Below are 12084 nucleotides of genomic sequence, written 5' to 3'. Positions count from 1 at the left end.
TGCTTTACAAAATCTGATGAGTCAAAATGGATATTTTATGGTCGAAAACCAAAAACTTGATCAAAACGGTAGGTTTTAAGAGTCTCTTAAAATCAGAAAGTAATGTAGAAAGGCAGAAGCAATGGGCTGGATTCTCCACCGTTGGGATGCTCCGTTTTGCCGGCAGCCTGGGGGTTTCCCGATGGCATGGGGCTGACCCACAATGGGAAACCCGATTGACTAGCCGGCAAAACAGAGCATCCCGCCGGCGTGCTGAACCAGAAACCTAGCACGGTGGGATGGAAAATCCAGCCCAATGACTTTAGACTTCCCAATTTGAATTGGAGAAAATTTCTGCTTATGGAGTGCTGGATGTCAGCTAAGCAAACTGATAACTTAATACCAGTGAAGAAGACAGGTGAATCGACTGCATATACTGTGCTTTTGGGTGGTGTCATCAAGGCACCAAAGCACGTAGATGAGAAATAAAAGGGAACAAGAATAGATCGTTGGGGGGAAGCAACAAAAGCAACAGTGTGGATGCAGAAGGAGAAGGCATTGCAAGAGACATTCTGGCTCTAATCAGATAGGTAATAATAGAACCAAATGAGAGCAGTCTCATCCAGCTGGATGACAGTGAGGACGTTTAGAGGAGAATGGTGTGGTGAACTGTATCAAAGGACACAGACAGGTCAAGAAGGACAACGGGGGGAACATTTACGTTTGTCACAGTCGCCTGGAATTTGAATTGTGACTTTGATAGGGTGACCAGATTTTTTAAAATCAAAACTGGGGCAAATTGAAAAGTATTGGGAAGGTGATGATCGACATGTTGGGCAAACAATAGCAGGATTCTAGCAGAGGGGAAGTTAAAAGTGTGAGGTCATGCGGTGTCATTCAGCAGGGCAGCGGAATTGGATTATGGGAGAAGTCAACTCACCTCGACTGTACTGTAGGTAGCCGAAGAACCCCTCCAGTGACAAACAGGAGGAAGATCTAGCGGACAAACTGGTGTCAAAGAGCGATAAAGCCCGAAACACTACTTTAGTGTTTCCCTGCCTCTCTCGTCCTCTAACCAAATCAAAAGGCATTGTGAGGAGGACAAGTAAGGTAAAATTCTACTGTATTTCTTCAGTGTACAAGGGCAGAGATGACAGTTAGGGCAGAGATATGCTCCTCCTGCCAGATGTGGGAGATCAGGCAGCTTTCTGGCGTCCCTGACGACTATGTCTGTAGGAAGTGTGACCTGCCGCACCTCTTCACAGATCATGTAGTTTGGTTGGAGTAGCAGCTGAACTCATTGCAGAGCATACAGGGGCAGAGAATGTGACAGACACTAGCTTCAGGAAGGTGGTCATGCCACAGGTTCAGTGGTAGATAGGTGACCGCCAGGAGAGGCAGGCACGTAAGGCAGGAGCCTCCAGTGCTATTCCCTTCTCAAACAGGTATACCATTTTGGATACTGTTGGGAGGGGGGGGGAGGGGGGGATAGCCTCTCAGGGGAAGGTACCAGCAGCAGCCAGGCCTGTGGCATCACAACTGGTTTTGCTGTAGAGCAGGGATGGACTAAGTCCAAGCGAGTGATAATAGTGGGAGATGTGATAGTTAGGGCACAGATAGGCATTTCTGTTGCCACAAACAGGACTCTTGGATGGTGTGGTGCCTACCTGGTGCCAGGGTCCTAGATGTCTCTGAACGTGCATCATGGCATTCTGAAAAAGGAGGGTAAGCAGACAGATGTCATTGTCCACATAGCATTGGTACTAATGACAGAGGCAAGAAGAAGGAAGAGGTCCTGCAAAGACAATTCTGTACTTAGGTCAGGAGCTAAAATGCAGGACCTCTAGGGTAGTAATCTCAGGATCACTCCCCGTGCCACGTGCTAGTGAAGCTTGGAACAGGCAGGTAGTATAGTTGAACACGTGACTGAAGAGCTGGTGTAGGAGGGAGGGCTTTCAATATATGGATCGCTGGGATGTTTTCTGAAGAATGTCAGAACTGTACAAGAAGGACACTAATATCCTTGGGGGGGGGGGGGGGGGGGGGGGGGGGGGGTGGGGGGGGGGTTGTACCAGAACAGCAGGCCAGTAAGTGTAGAGACTGAGAAAAAAGTGAGACGGAGATAAACACAGCACAGAGTAAGAGTAGGAAGGAGGAAGTCACAGACCTCAACGGGCCTGAAGGTCTCAAGTACTTTTGCTTCAAAGCAAAAAGTTCCTGACTTGGTTCACTGTCTGTGCAGAGTCTGCACATTCTCCCCATGTCTGCGTGGGTTTCCTCCGGGTGCTCCGGTTTCTTCCCACAGTCCAAAGATGTGCAGATTCGGTAGATTGGCCATGCTAAATTGCCCCCAGTGTCCAAAAAAAAAGGTTAGGTGGGGTTACTGGGATAGAGTGGAATGCGGGCTTAAGTAGGGTGCTCGTTCCTAGGGCCGGAGCAGACGCGATGGGCCGAATAGCCTCCTTCTGTACTGTAAATTATATGAAGTATAACAGGTAAATCAGCCTGGATTTTGGCATGGAACAATGCCTGACGTCGATATCGTAATCGGCGATCGTGCGGAGAATCCTTTCTGACGACCAAATCGGGGGCGGCACTGGTTTGACGCCGGTTTTCGAATCTCCACCCTCACTGAAATGGCATCATGGGAAGGCCCTCTCCCGAAGCTCTGGTCTCGATGGACCGAGTTCCCGACCACGTGGTTGACGTGATTGGGAACCCCGCTAGCGGAGGCGGACTGTGTCCGGCGCCGCCACAGTTGGCCGGGAGCCATGTTGCTGGCTGGGGGGCTTCCACAAGAGCTGCATCAGTGAGGGTTTGGCTGCGCTTTTGGCATCGTAAAATGCCCCAGTTCCCAAGCTGGCGTCGGCACTTAGCCGCAGAAACGGAAAAACCAGCCCAAGGTTAAAGGATGGATGGGACTGACAGCTTAACCTTTGTGAGGGCCACGAAGAATCCAGCACGAGTTTTCAGGATACAAAGAAATAACATTTATTTACAATAACATATATATATATACAACAGCAGCAGCAACTTCCCTTGCTGCTCAATCCTCTGTCTCTGCTGGTTCCAAACTGGCCAGCTCTATTTATGCAGGGAGTCTGCTAATGATTTCTCCGCCCCCCTCATTGGGGAAGCTCATACTACCTGTGGCGCTAACAATTATACTCAAAGCCGAGAGACTAGTACAATAGAGGCTTTATTGCTGTACGATGTTGTCCCTCCATCCGCAACTGTAGACTGAGGGTCTGAGCAGCTCTCGTACATTTATACATAAGCTCCCTGTGGGCGGAGCTAGCCGGCAGGGGCTGACCGGAGGAACCTGTATTACAGGTACAGGCATACATCCCCCTACTGCAGTACACATAACTACAGTGGTTATCTCACCACATTCACCCCCTGTAAAAATGAGTCCGGCGGGGGTGACATGTAACTCTAATACAAAGGATGCTATTTACAAGAGGGTCCAACAAGGATAATCAAGAGTCCATCCGGTTAGCAGGTTACAGGTTGAGCCGAATCGGTGGTCGGACATTCCGCTGTGAGCGGCGTAGCTGTGGTGGTGACGTCGACACAGGCGGTGATGGCCCCGATGGTGCAGGTGCTGGCGGTGTTGGTGCTGGCTGCTGGCAGGATGACTCCGAGAGCAAGCTGAAATCTTCCATGTCCTCCAGGGTGGGCAGGGGGATGAGGGATGGACCTGATGGGGACGAATAGGGGGTCGCTGGGGTTGGCGCAGGAAGGGGTGTGGGCATGGGATCGGTACCTGAGGGAGCCAGGTCCCGGAGCGAGACTGTGTCCTGGCGGCCGTCGGGGAACTCCACGTAGGCATACTGAGGGTTGGCGTGGAGAAGGCGTACTTTGTCCACCAGGGGTTCCGCCTTGTGGTGCCGTACATGCCTACGGAGAAGGACTGGGCCCGGAGTCGTGAGCCAAGTCGGGAGCGACACTCCGGATGTGGACTTCCTAGGGAAGGCAAAAACACGTTCATGGGGTGTACTGTTAGTTGCGGTGCACAGTAGCGACCGAATGGAATGGAGCGCGTCAGGGAGGACCTGCTGCCAGCGAGCGGCTGGGAGGTTCCTGGACCGTAGGGCCAGCTGGACGGCCCTCCATACCGTCCCGTTCTCCCTCTCTACCTGCCCGTTTCCCCGGGGGTTGTAGCTGGTCGTCCTGCTGGAGGCGATACCCCTGCTGAGCAGGAACTGACGCAGCTCATCGCTCATGAATGAGGATCCCCTGTCACTGTGGATATAGTCGGGGAAACCGAACAGGGCGAAAATGGAATCCAGGGCCTTGATGACGGTGGCAGACGTCATATCTGGGCATGGGATGGCAAAGGGGAACCTAGAAAATTCATCGACCACACTAAGGATGTAGGTGTTGCGGTCGGTAGAGGGAAGGGGCCCTTTGAAGTCCACGCTGAGGCGTTCAAAGGGGTGGGATGCTTTCACCATGGCTAAGCGGTCTGTGCGGAACACGCATTTCTCCTTGTTGTACGTGAGATTAAGGAGAGATGCGGTGTGGAGGAATTTATAAAGGTTGGCATCATGGTCCTGCTGGTCATGGCCGCAGATGGTGACATTGTCGAGGTACGGGAAGGTGGCCTGCAATTCGTACCGGTCAACCATTCGGTCCATTTCTCGCTGAAAGACCGAGACCCCATTCGTGACGCCGAAGGGAACCCTCAGAAATTGGTACAGACGACCGTCCGCCTCAAAGGCAGTGTAGGTGCGGTCCGATTTACGGATGGGGAGCTGGTGGTAGGCGGATTTCAGGTCAATAGTAGAGAAGACCCGGTACTGTGCAATCTGATTGACCATATCAGAAATGCGGGGGAGGGGGTACGCGTCGAGCTGCGTGTACCGGTTGATGGTCTGGCTGTAGTCCACGACCATCCTGTGCTTCTCCCCGGTCTTAACCACTACCACCTGGGCTCTCCAAGGGCTGTTGCTGGCCTCGATGATACCCTCCCGAAGCAGCCGCTGGACTTCGGACCTGATGAAGGCCTTGTCCTGGGTGCTGTACCGTCTGCTCCTGGTGGCGACGGGCTTGCAATCCACAGTCAGATTGGCAAAGGGGGAGGGGGGCTCGACCTTGAGGGTCGCGAGGCCGCAAACGGTGAGGGGAGGTAGGGGTCCACCGAATTTGAGGGTGAGGCTCTGGAGATTGCACTGGAAATCCAGGCCTAGTAGGAGTGAAGTGCAGAGGTCGGGGAGAATGTACAGACGGAAACGGTCGAATTCCACACCCTGTACAGTGAGTTTAACCAGGCAGAAACCCCGGAAACCACAGAGTGGGAACCGGAGGCAAGGGAGATCTGCCGGTCGGCGTGATGGATCGCAAGGGAATAGCGCCTTACCGTGTCCGGGTGGACGAAGCTCTCGGTGCTCCCGGAGTCGATGAGGCAGGAGGTCACGTGGCCGTTGACCAGCACCGATGTGGAAGAGGGTGCCAGGTTGCGAGGACGGGACTGGTCGAGCGTAACGGAGGCGAGCAGTGGTTGGTCGGCGGTTGAGTCAGATGAGTCCGACGAGGAGCGGTAGCGACCCGTGTCCCGTGATGGCGGCCCCTGGAGACGAGATGGCGGCATCCGCAGTACCTGTGGGTAAAATGGCGGCGTCCATGGAGCGCACGTTATGGGGTCGGAACAAAATGGCGGCGCCCATGGAACGCACATGGCTGTGGTGGATGAAGATGGCGGCGCCCATGGGGCGCACGTGGCGGGGGCGGCAAAAGATGGCGGCGCCCACTGATTGCACGTGGGGTCGGGGGAAGCGGACGGCGGGGCCCATTGAGGGAGCGGCTGAGGCGTGGGGACCGGCGGCGCGATAGCGGCGACCGTCCGGGACTGACACACCGCTGCAAAGTGGCCTTTCTTTCCACAAGCTTTGCAGGTCGCTGTGCGGGCCGGGCAGCGTTGGCGAGGGTGCTTCTGTTGGCCGCAGAAGTAACAGTGGGGACCCCCAGGGGGTGCGGTGCGTGGGCAGCGCAGGCATAGTGCGTGGGGGCGGCTGCTGGGGGGGCCGTTTGCGGGGTCCACGAGGGGTGGGACGGATGGGCCTGGGGAGCCGTTTGCGGGGTCCACGAGGGGTAGGACGGGTGGGCCGAGTGGCTAGCGGAGTAAGTGTGCGCACTACGGGAGGCGGCCGTCATGGAGAGCGCCAGGGCCTATGCGGCCGCGAGGTCGGGGGCGACCCCTTCCAGCAGTCGTTGCCGGATGGGGTCCGATGCAATGCCTGTAACGAAGGCATCGCGCATGAGTAAATCCGAATGTTCCGCGGCTGTGAGGGCCCGGCAGTCGCAGTCTCGTACCAGAGGTATAAGGGCCCTCCAGAAGTCCTCAATCGACTCACCCGGCTGCTGGACGCGAGTAGAAAGTTGGTGCCTCGCAAACAGGGTGTTCGTCGATGGTGCATAATTCTCCTTGAGCAGTTCCATAGCTGCGGTGTAGTCGGTCGCATCTTGAATGAGCGGAAAGACGCTGGAGCTAAGTCTGGAGTACAGGAGTTGCTTTTTCTGAGCCTCCGTCGGGGGAGGGTGTGCTGAAGAGATGTAGGCCTCGAAGACTGCGAGCCAGTGATCAAAGTCTTTTCTGGCGTGAGGCGAATGTGGATCCAGCTGCAGACGGTCAGGCTTGACTCTGATGTCCATGGTGACTGGGAAATCGTACAGCAATAAATTGTGGCGCTAACAATTATACTCAAAGCCGAGAGACTAGTACAATAGAGGCTTTATTGCTGTACGATGTTGTCCCTCCATCCGCAACTGTAGACTGAGGGTCTGAGCAGCTCGCATACATTTATACATAAGCTCCCTGTGGGCGGAGCTAGCCGGCAGGGGCTGACCGGAGGAACCTGTATTACAGGTACAGGCATACATCCCCCTACTGCAGTACACATAACTACAGTGGTTATCTCACCACACTACCATAGGATTGTGGGATTGTCATTTGTCCCCAGTCAATGGTAAGAAGGCAGGGTATAACATTAACGTTCCGGGATATCCTTATTTTAGACAGGACAGAAGGGGAACCAAAAGAGGTGAGGGAGTTGCATTGCTGATTCGGAAGCAGATCACAGCTGTTTTGAATGAGGACACATTGGAAGGAGGGATCTTGTCGTAAGGCATTATGGGTGAGCTCAGGAATAAGAAGCGTGAAATCACAATGTTGGGAGTGTACTATGGTCCTCCCAACAGCCCGCAGGAGATAGAGGAACAGTTGTGTAGTCAGATACTCAAAAGGTGTGAATAAAGCAGGGTAGCTGTGATGGGCGATTATAACTTCCCCCACATTGATTGGGAATCCCTTACGGTCAAGGCTTGGATGGAGAACAATTTGTTAGATGTGTCCATGAGGGCTTTTTGATGCAATATGTTGACAATCCAACCAGGGAGGGGGCCATACCAGACTTGGTATTGGGGAATGAGCCAGGCAAGGTGATTAATGTTTCAGTGGGGCCCATTTTGGGCTTAGCGACTGAAGTGCAGAACAGGCAAAAATTAAGGATAGAAATGGCAGGATTTGGGAACCATGGATGACAAGGGAAACTGTAAGCTTAGTCAAACAAAGCACAGTATCCCTCTGATACCAATATACCCTCCTGAACAGTAATCCTCCAATACCAATATACTGTCCTGCACTGTAACCCTCCAATACCAATATACCCTCCTGCACTGTAACCCTTCAATACCAATATACCCTCCTGCACTGCAACCCTCTGATACCAATATACCCTCCTGCACTGTAACCCTTCAATACCAATATACCCTTCTGCACTGTAACCCTCTGATACCAATATACCCTCCTGCACTGTAACCCTCCAATACTAATATACCCTCCTGCACTGTAACCTTCAATACCAATATACCCTCCTGCACTGTGACCCTCTGATACCAATATACCCTCCTGTACTGTAACCCTCTGATACCAATACACCCTGCTGCACAGTAACCCTCCAATACTAATATACCCTCCTGCACTGTGACCCTCTGATACCAATATACCCTCCTGCACTGTGACCCTCTGATACCAATATACCCTCCTGCACTGTAACCTTCAATACCAATATACCCTCCTGCACTGTAACCCTCTGATACCAATATACCCTCCTGCACTGTGACCCTCTGATACCAATATACCCTCCTGCACTGTGACCCTCTGATACCAATATACCCTCCTGCACTGTAACCTTCAATACCAATATACCCTCCTGCACTGTAACCCTCTGATACCAATATACCCTCCTGCACTGTAACCCTCCAATACCAATATACCCTCCTGCACAATAACCCTCTAATACCAATAAACCCTCCTGCATTGTAACCTCCAATACCAATATACCCTCCTGCACTGTAACCTTCAATACCAATATACCCTCCTGCACTGTAACCCTCTCATACCAATATACCCTCCTGCACTGTAACCTCCAATACTAATATACCCTCCTGCACTGTAACCCTCCAATACCAATATACCCTCCTGCACTGTAACCCTCCAATACTAATATACCCTCCTGCACTGTAACCTCCAATACCAATATACCCTCCTGCACTGTGACCCTCTGATACCAATATACCCTCCTGCACTGTAACCTCCAATACCCATATACCCTCCTGCACTGTAACCCTCCAATACTAATATACCCTCCTGCACTGTAACCCTCCAATACCAATATACCCTCCTGCACTGTAACCCTCCAATACTAATATACCCTCCTGCACTGTAACCTCCAATACCAATATACCCTCCTGCACTGTGACCCTCTGATACCAATATACCCTCCTGCACTGTAACCTCCAATACCCATATACCCTCCTGCACTGTAACCCTCCAATACTAATATACCCTCCTGCACTGTAACCCTCCAATACTAATATACCCTCCTGCACTGTAACCTCCAATACCAATATACCCTCCTGCACAGTAACCCTCCAATACCAATATACCCTCCTGCACAGTAACCCTCCAATATCAATATACCCTCCTGTACTGTAACCCTTCAATACCAATAAACCCTCCTGCACTGTAATACAACATTTGGCGCTGCGAGAAAAAATCCAATATCCTGAAGTGAGCTTCCATGAGGGACTGAGAAAAAGTGATCAAAGCCACGACCGGAGTAAAGAGACAGACGCCGGCACAAGGTAAGATTGACCTTGGTCTCTCTCTCTCTCGGATCTGTGCTGCGACCCCTCATCCCTGATGGAAGTAACTAAACAGGTGACGGTTCTCGAATCTAAATTTGACTGTGAGTACATTTTTTTTGTGTAATTAGCCGCAGGTCAGGGACCCTCTCAGTAATGTTTTCAGGTCAGGGACCTTGTTGATCTCGTTTTTCATCCGCATCAGATTTATACAGGCTGCCAATAAATTTGGGTCCGGGACCCTTTGATTAAGTTTTGGGGTCAGGGACCCTGTCAATAAGTTTTGGGGTCAGGGACCCTGTCAATAATTTTTTCGGGTCAGGGACCCTGTCAGTAATTTTTTGGGGTCAAGGACCCTCCAGTTTGATTTGGTACCAGAAATTTTGTTTGAGCGTTTTTTTGCCTGGGGCACATTTTACTGACATTATGCGACCAACTTTAGACAAAACTAGCGGCAATTCCCCTCTATTTTTCATGTGTTTAGAAACCCTTTCTCAAGAACGTAATATTCGAAGATTGGCTGCAGCGCTGCTTTAAACAATAAATTAGGTAACGATATCTGGCCAGTAGGTAACACAGGGAACTTGGAACTTTGACAATAGCATTGATTCAGAAAAAAAGCAATCTGGGAAAAAGAATGCCGGTTTCAAATTGTTTAATTTTACAGTTGAAAACAAAACAGTCCACTTAACGCAACGAACAATCACTATTAATGAGTTGGAGAGATAAAGCCCGCAAAAGAGATATTAATGAGTGTGTGAACGGTAAAGAGAAAAATTGGGAGACTTTAAAATTGTAATGTGAGCTTTGGTATGGAAAACAGTCAAAATGATAAAAAGCAATTCGGCAATAAGAAACCTCCTCTCACCAGACAGATACGACTGGCCAATAAGATTATAGGAAAGGAGGATCCTCCCAGTTGCTCTGGCATGCCGATGTTCCCACATTCAAGCGATACGGAAGACAAGGAGGATTTGAACCCTGGACCCCACCCTCATTTTGCGCTCCCCGATTTTACAATTCCACTTTCCCAAGTCCTGACTCCCACTTCTGATCCCATTACCAATGAAACTCCTGCTAACGTATCCCCCTTAGCGACACGCACTCGGTCACAGACGCAAGCCGTAAATATCGACCCACCCTTAAGCACCCTTAAGCACCCTTAAGCACTCCCCCTCACGAGCAAAAAGAACAATTTCTAAAACGGAACGGGCAAGGCATGAACGAACTGATCTACATGGCCTCAGCATTGGAACATCTGGCAAACGTAATGGCAACAGAAGCCAGGGACACTAGACAGGCACTGGCCGAGGTCTCAGCTGAGCTAGTGGCTGTCCGGACCGTGGCATTAGAAAATCGATTGGCTTTGGATTATCTGTTAGCCTCGCAGGGAGGAACTTGCGCTATCATAGGCCAAGAGTGCTGTACTTACATTCCAGATGGCTCTGAAAATATCACTAACCTGGCCGACCATGTTAAGAAACAGGCTGCTCAAATTCAAGAAATTGGCAGCGAATTTCACGACTATAACGGCTAGGGTGGTTGGGTCATGGATTATTTGACTGGATCTTTAAGGCCTTTATTCTACTTCTACTAATGCTATTAGGGATAGGATTGCTTTCCTGCTTGTGTAAATGCATTTTCAAACGAATCATGGATATACCTATTTAGCTAGTGGTCATGATATGACAAAAGGGGGGAGTGTGGTATTGTGTGAAGCAAATAATGGCATGATGGGAAAACTAGTCAAGTCTTCTTGGTACAATTGAATTTAACCTAAGACACAGATTCAGAATACACATAGACAGCATGTCCTGAGAGTCTAGATAAGGCTTGGAACTAGAAGTAGTCTCAATACATAACAAGCTGAACAACTGTCTCTTCCTGTATGTAAACAACTTCTTCCCTTTCTTAAAACAAAGACAAGATAATGATATGAAACTCAAGTCCCCTAAAGGTCAGAAGGTGACGCCATTGTAACGATTATTACTTATGTTTTACTTTCAATCAAATTCCTGACCAAGCTGTATTCATGTTATCTTGATCCTATAATGTATAAGAATCACCTTCTTTTCTGTACTATCGCAGACTTGGGACGGACTCCGCAGTTTGTAATTGACTGCCTTCCGACTTTCCAAGTTTCTGCCATTTCTGCTAGCAGTTCTAATTAGTGAATAAAGTTCAGTTTTGCTTATCTAATGAATGCTGTTTGAATTTCTCTATCACAGTCAAGATGCGGGGAAAATATAAAATACAACACCAATACCAATATACCCTCCTGCACTGTAACCTTCAATACTAATATACCCTCCTGCACTGTAACCTCCAATACCAATATACCCTCCTGCACTGTAACCCTCTGATACCAATATACCCTCCTGTACTGTAACCCTCTGATACCAATACACCCTGCTGCACAGTAACCCTCCAATACTAATATACCCTCCTGCACTGTAACCCTCCAATACCAATATACCCTCCTGCACTGTGACCCTCTGATACCAATATACCCTCCTGCACTGTGACCCTCTGATACCAATATACCCTCCTGCACTGTAACCTTCAATACCAATATACCCTCCTGCACTGTAACCCTCTGATACCAATATACCCTCCTGCACTGTGACCCTCTGATACCAATATACCCTCCTGCACTGTAACCCTCCAATACCAATATACCCTCCTGCACTGTAACCCTCCAATACCAATATACCCTCCTGCACAATAACCCTCTAATACCAATAAACCCTCCTGCATTGTAACCTCCAATACCAATATACCCTCCTGCACTGTAACCCTCCAATACCAATATACCCTCCTGCACTGTAACCCTCCAATACTAATATACCCTCCTGCATTGTAACCCTCCAATACCAATATACCCTCCTGCACTGTAACCCTCTGATACCAATATACCCTCCTGCACTGTAACCTTCAATACTAATATACCCTCCTGCA

Source organism: Scyliorhinus canicula, chromosome 13 (genome assembly GCF_902713615.1).
Source record: "Scyliorhinus canicula chromosome 13, sScyCan1.1, whole genome shotgun sequence".
Taxonomy (NCBI): Eukaryota; Metazoa; Chordata; class Chondrichthyes; order Carcharhiniformes; family Scyliorhinidae; genus Scyliorhinus; species Scyliorhinus canicula.
The sequence above is the reverse complement of the archived record's forward strand: the minus strand, read 5'-3'. Positions refer to the sequence as shown.